Here is a 6253-nt window from a genome sequence, read left to right on the forward strand (position 1 = left end):
AATATGATTGTTCAACAATCAAGCACCTTAACGATACAACTTTTTCAGCTAGTTATTTCAGTAAAGTTGAAAATAATGTTAGTTCTGGAGAGAAACGTGAACAGGAAATGTCATGAATTGTCCATTGAAACAATTCCCACAAATGAATTTTTTACAAATAACAAAGAACTTTCCTAATGTTACTACTAGCCTACCTACAAAGTTCACATGAGAAAAGCTATAAAAATGAAAAATCCCTCTTAAATCTTGGGATGTTGCAGATTTTGGAAATTCAAAGGTTGGATATACAACTTGAAGATGCAATAGTCTGGAAGTGCAAAAAATTAAAAATCAAAGCTAAACCATGTGAGATACCTTGAAATGGGGACCAATAAAAAATACCAAGATTGTAGAACTCCAAAGTGCACACATATCGAGGAGATACACACAAATCTGAAGTTGAACTGGATGTATTAGAGTTTCAACCCATTTCGCCAGTTGTTCACTCTATCATCAATTTAACTGGATATTGACCAATTCAATCAGCCCAAAGACTATCAGTCAGTCATTTCATTGTTCAAAGTGCCTTCCAAACAACACTGTTGCACTTGAATCCACTGCTGAATCTTATTGCCTTATCGCATATGTACTTTGGCCTCAATGTAATTGAGCTCATACCAAATTGAGCTTGAAGAAGTGTTGTCAAAGCAATGTAGAGTCATCGTTGAAGCCTCTACATGTATTGGCTTGAGATGTAAGTTCTTTTGAAACTCATCAATCACTGCTCTTCCTCTAGCATGAATACAGAAGTGCTCAAATGCAAGCTTAAAAGCTAGAATATAGGGTTTGATATTCATATTGAAGACCTTTCTCCCAACAAGGGTGGCAAAGAAAAGTAATTTCTCTTGATGGGAAGAACAAGAGATCCTAGAATTGTGATATTATTCTTAAATGCTTCTCCTTCTATGGTCATAAGTTCTTTGGATAATGAAACATCAATCTTTCCAACTTCATCTTACTCCTCATAAATACAGTTGAATGCTTTATCATCTACTCATTTATGAGTTCTCACAACATGGACAAGCTTGTACTTTGCACGCCAGCGATCAGAGTGCTTATTTGAAAGAAGAACTACAGATTCCCTGACAAGAAACAAGAAATTGGGTATCAACATTGACTTTTTGTTGCCAAAATACCAATTCTAAGTAATTTTTTTTGTGCTCACAACTATTGCATATATGATTCTATGAACTTGTAACAAAATCCTTGGCAAGATCAATGGCTATAACTCCTGCACTACAACCCCATTCCACCTAAGTTGAAGCTTTGAATGTTACCTCTCAACTTATACCTATTCACAATCATAGCAGACAGTGAAGGAGTTAGATTGAATAGACTACAGTTCACCACAAGAATCCTGATATCCTTGGGTTTCAATCCTATTTTCTTAAAAAGATTGTTTAGGGTACGAAACATGACCTTCTTGGCCTCTTCTCGTGTTGTGGCCATGGAGCGCCGAGGGGGAATATAATGCACTGCACTAGGAAGATAAGTGTTGTCACCTAAACCTGATCGTTCTAGGGATGAATCTTGAAAATATCTCGAAAGCTTAGAGTGTTCCATAAGGCATCGGAAGTTCACTTTGAGACTTTTAGGGGGCTTGTAGCAAGAGTAATCCATAAGATACACAGGTCGAGGGTGATACATCATATATACCGTGCATCCAAAAACAAGAATGGGACCCTGAACACTTGTAATTCGGAACCCATACCTTATATTCTTATAAATTCTTCTGTAAGTAAGAGAAACAAAGAATTAAGGGAAAATGAAAACTAACCCTGGAGGAGTTAATCACCTGTTGAATCTTCTAGAAGAGAGAAGGATAACTTAGAAAGGGTCGGGTCTCCCGTAGAATCCCATTGCCCTAGCCTCCACCTCACACATTTAACAAAGGTCCAAGCGTACCTGAACCTCCTGTTGAAGAAACAATGGAAACTTGATTGTTGAAGAAATTAAAAAGCCTGAGGAGCTGGCTCCAAGCACGACGGAATCTCCTGTTGAAGAAAAAGAGAAGTTGAAATGTCATAGAGTCAGTTCACAATTCAAGTACGAGGCGTCAGTGGTGATCCAACGACTAATATTTTTTCAATCGTGTAACACCTCATCCAACGCTACAAACCAGTACAGAGTGACACCTAGGGGAGTTCTTTTCAAAGAGAACGCCTTACGGCGAAAATATTTAATATTTATATGTTGGCTCTATTAATAATAAAAGTTAAAATTAAAATTAAAGTCAATTTGTAGTACTTTTATTTTGTTATTATTTTGTAAATAGGCTTTGTTACAATACCATGAGCCAATACCATGGCTTATCAATACCACATGCCCAAAAACCATAACTTATTTCACAATCAAAATATTTTATAACAATATTACACGATTCTTAACCATGGATATTCACCCCCACTTCAGTGTGGATATTATTAACATAGAAATAGACTTTGTTACAATACCATGATTTATCAATACCACGTATCCACTTATTTTACCATTAAAATATTTTATAAAATTATCTATAATGATGTATTGCAAGCTTGACAAGATTCTTCCTCATCTTAAATAGTGTTCTTTGTGTACTATTGCCCATCAATCACGAAAATTTACAAGTATCTCACGTATCATTTGGATAATAATAAAATCATTGGCTAATAATAATGAGTTATCATTGAATGATAACAACACGATAGCCCGCTGACCTATGATGTCATGATTATATTATTCTCATGTTATTGATTATGCCCATTGCCAACCACTAAAAGGTTCGGAGTTCGATTGGTTCCGACTTCCAAGTTTGATTTCGAGTTTATGTATAGGGTTGGCCCATTTCCTTCATGGATCAGATGACCCGAATGCCACTGGTTTCCAAGTAACACAACGAAATGAACTTGCGGCCCGATGAGATTGGACGGTTCAGATTAAACATGATTGATGGCCATGGCTTGTCATCGGCCCCCAACCTGCTCGGCACTTAATCTGGCCTCCCACATTCAACGTAAATCAATGGGCTGCTGTTGCTGGTTGACCCTCCTAACGTCATCTTACTAGTTCAGCTGCCACATCATTGCTGACATCACCCTGACAGGTCAGCTGCCATGTGACACTAACACGGGCCTAGCCACCTCATCGTTGACATCAACACATGTTTAAATTTATTTATTCTATATTAAAAAAATCTAGATAAAGTGGGTCCTGCCCTTATACAATGGCTGATATTTTATGGCCAGATCTACGGCCCAAAATGATTTGTGCGCCCTCCATGACGTCAGCAGGAGGGAGCTTCCACGATTATAGTTCCCCTCACCTCCAGTTTCGGTCCCTTTCCTATCGATATCGGAGATAATCATAGTTCCCTCAAGGTTCCGCCCCTTTCCCATTCAAGAATAAAAGACTAAAATAATATACAGTTGAGTATAGTGTAGATGTTGTATTGGAAATATTTAAATCTTGACTTAACTAGTAATTTCACCAAATGTTACAAAAGAAACACCATAAATCGGTAGCTTGGGTGAAAAGTGATGTGATATGTTAGACAATCTTTTATAATTGGGATCTCTATTTTTCCTTTATAGAGTGAAGATTTAAATGAAAAATTAAAAATTATAGATATCTGAATAATGGGAAATTGCAAGTGCAAATGTTAAATTATAACCATCTTAGATTAAATTCTTCATACTATAGATGTTCTTGTCATTTTTCTTAACATTATTGAAAAGAAAAATAATTTATTTACTTTATTTTATGAATAAATCCATTTGTTTAAACAAAAACCTATGCCAAGTTCTTTCTGAGATAGAAGTAAGCAACCTTATTCCACATGGTCAAGACAAGAGCAAGATAATGTTTGACTTAAAAAAGAATGGAAGATGGATTGCCAGAGTCATCTATGTTGTTTTCTTAAACTTGGAAGACTTATGCATCTATCATTTCAGCAAAGCATTAAGCAACGAAATATGATATGTGTGGATGGTCTCTGGAACGTAATTCTAAAGTCAGACGAGTACCATCATGGGCATAGCCAACAAAGCAAAGACATAAAAGATTGTTTATAAGGTGTGCATTGGGCTTCAGTATAGTCATGGTGATGCCACATTATCCTTTTTTTAGGATTAAGATTTCAACAATGTGTATCCATGAAATTAAAAATAAAAATCATGATTATGAAAAATCTTAAAATTTCAAAAAAATTCAACCACTGTATTAAAGACAAAATATCATGAGTAAATTTCAACTACTGTATTAAAATGGTTTTATTGAGAAAAAAAATTATTTTTAAAGGTTCAAACTAGCATTTGCACCACATGTTGCAAAGGAAACGTCCTAAGGCAATGGCATAAGAAACAATAGTATAGATGAAAGAAGTCAAAATTTTATGCAATTTATAACATAGATGAAAGAAGTCAAAATTTTATGCAATGACATAAGAAACAATAGTATGGCATAAGAAACAATAGTATAGATGAAAGAAGTCAAAATTTTATGCAATTTTGTTTCTTTACTCGTGTTTCTTTTTTATCATATGTTATGGCGTAAGAAACAATAGTATAGAAAAAAGAAGTCAAAATTTTATGCAATTTATAGCATAGAAGAAAGAAGTCAAAATTTTATGCAATTTATTTTCTTTACTCGTATTTCTTTTTTATCATATTTTATGTTTCAAGGAGATTCCAACCAGGATATGTTGAAAGTGAAGGATTTATGAAAATGCTCTTCATTAAGATTTTGGAACCTTTATAAGTAAATTAATTAAATCAAACATTTCATAACAAAGTAATCTCATATCACCTTAATTCACAATGCAATGGATAATCAGTTTTTTCATTAGAAATTGGTCTAATTTTATGAGGAAAGATTAATAGAAAGACTTTAGTAGTAAGGGGAACATTAATAAACTCGTTCAAAGTGAAGGATTTATGAAAATGCTCTTCATTATGATTTTGCAACCTTTATAAGTAAATTATTTAAATCAAACATTTCATAACAAAGTAATCTCATATCACCTTAATTCAGAATGCAATGGATAATCAGTGTTTTTCATAAGAAATTGGTCTAATTTTATGAGGATAGCTTAATAGAAAGACTTTAGTAGTAAGGGAAACATTAATAAACTCCCTCGTTATTTGTTACATGATGTTGTTAATTTAGTTACTTGTTGCTTTTTATCCTTATTTTACTCGAGTAAAATGTCCAAACTATAAAAGAATGGTATTATTTGTTGTATGTTTGGACGATTGTCTTTTATCTAACTCAATCATTTCCATAGCATCAACTAAGTGCCCATCATTCTCTTTCCATAGTGACTCAATGTCTTCAAATTCATTTCATAAATTTGGTATAATAAATGTTGGTGGAAAACCAATCTATTTCACTTTGTAGAAAGGAGTGTGCATTGCTTAGGGGTAAAATTGTATTGCTCTTACCATGTGATGATTTCATCTAAATCTTGAATCTTTCTCGCCACTTATGAAATTCCCCATTCTAATTGTTGTTTGACCATGATGATATTTCTTCATAATCCTTGTTCATGAGAATATCATATAAGAAGTCAATGATAAGTGGCACAATTAATTCTTCACAATTTTGAAATTCCCTATTTTAATTTTTATTTGACCATGATAATATTGACATCATAATCCTTGTTCGTGAGAATATCATTTTAGAAGTCAATGATGAGTGGCACAATTTGTTCCTCACAATTTTGAAAGTAAAGGACGAATTCATTCACGCAAATAGATCTCTCATGGTTTATTCTTTCAAAATTTGTAGTTAGACTCAAAAAACAAAGCCCTTTAATAATCCGTTGTCATACAAAATCTGTGGATGGACCAATGAGTTCAAGAATTCAAGAATAGAATAAAATACCTCCATTCCTAACTTGAATTCAAGAATATAATAAAATCTCTCATGGTTTATTCTTTCAAAATTTGTAGTTAGACTCAAAACAAAGCCCTTTAATAATCCGTTGTCTTAGAAAATCTCTAGATGGACCACTGAGTTCAAGAATTCAAGAATAGAATAGAATATAATTAAGTCCTAACTTTGTTCATCACAAACAACTGAACCATATCTCCATTATGGATAGACAACCTTTTAAGAGTAAAAGAATACCTCTAGCAAAAGAAAGACTAAGCAACCTTAGTCTGTTTGAAAACTTTATACTAAGAATCTTAGATTCATGAAATTTTGTATCCTCTCCTTTTGTTGTTTTGATCTGTGT

General features: G+C 33.5%; 1 pseudogene; it reads right to left on the reverse strand.

Moving 5' to 3' along the window:
* Positions 1-556: 556 nt before the first annotated feature.
* On the reverse strand, positions 557-3383 carry LOC149242552 (3-ketoacyl-CoA synthase 4 pseudogene; annotated as a pseudogene).
* Positions 3384-6253: the final 2870 nt, after the last annotated feature.

The sequence above is a fragment of the Pinus tabuliformis genome, chromosome 8 (assembly GCF_031772625.1).
Source record: "Pinus tabuliformis cultivar Carrire ecotype Pingquan chromosome 8, CPIR1, whole genome shotgun sequence".
Taxonomy (NCBI): domain Eukaryota; kingdom Viridiplantae; phylum Streptophyta; class Pinopsida; order Pinales; family Pinaceae; genus Pinus; species Pinus tabuliformis.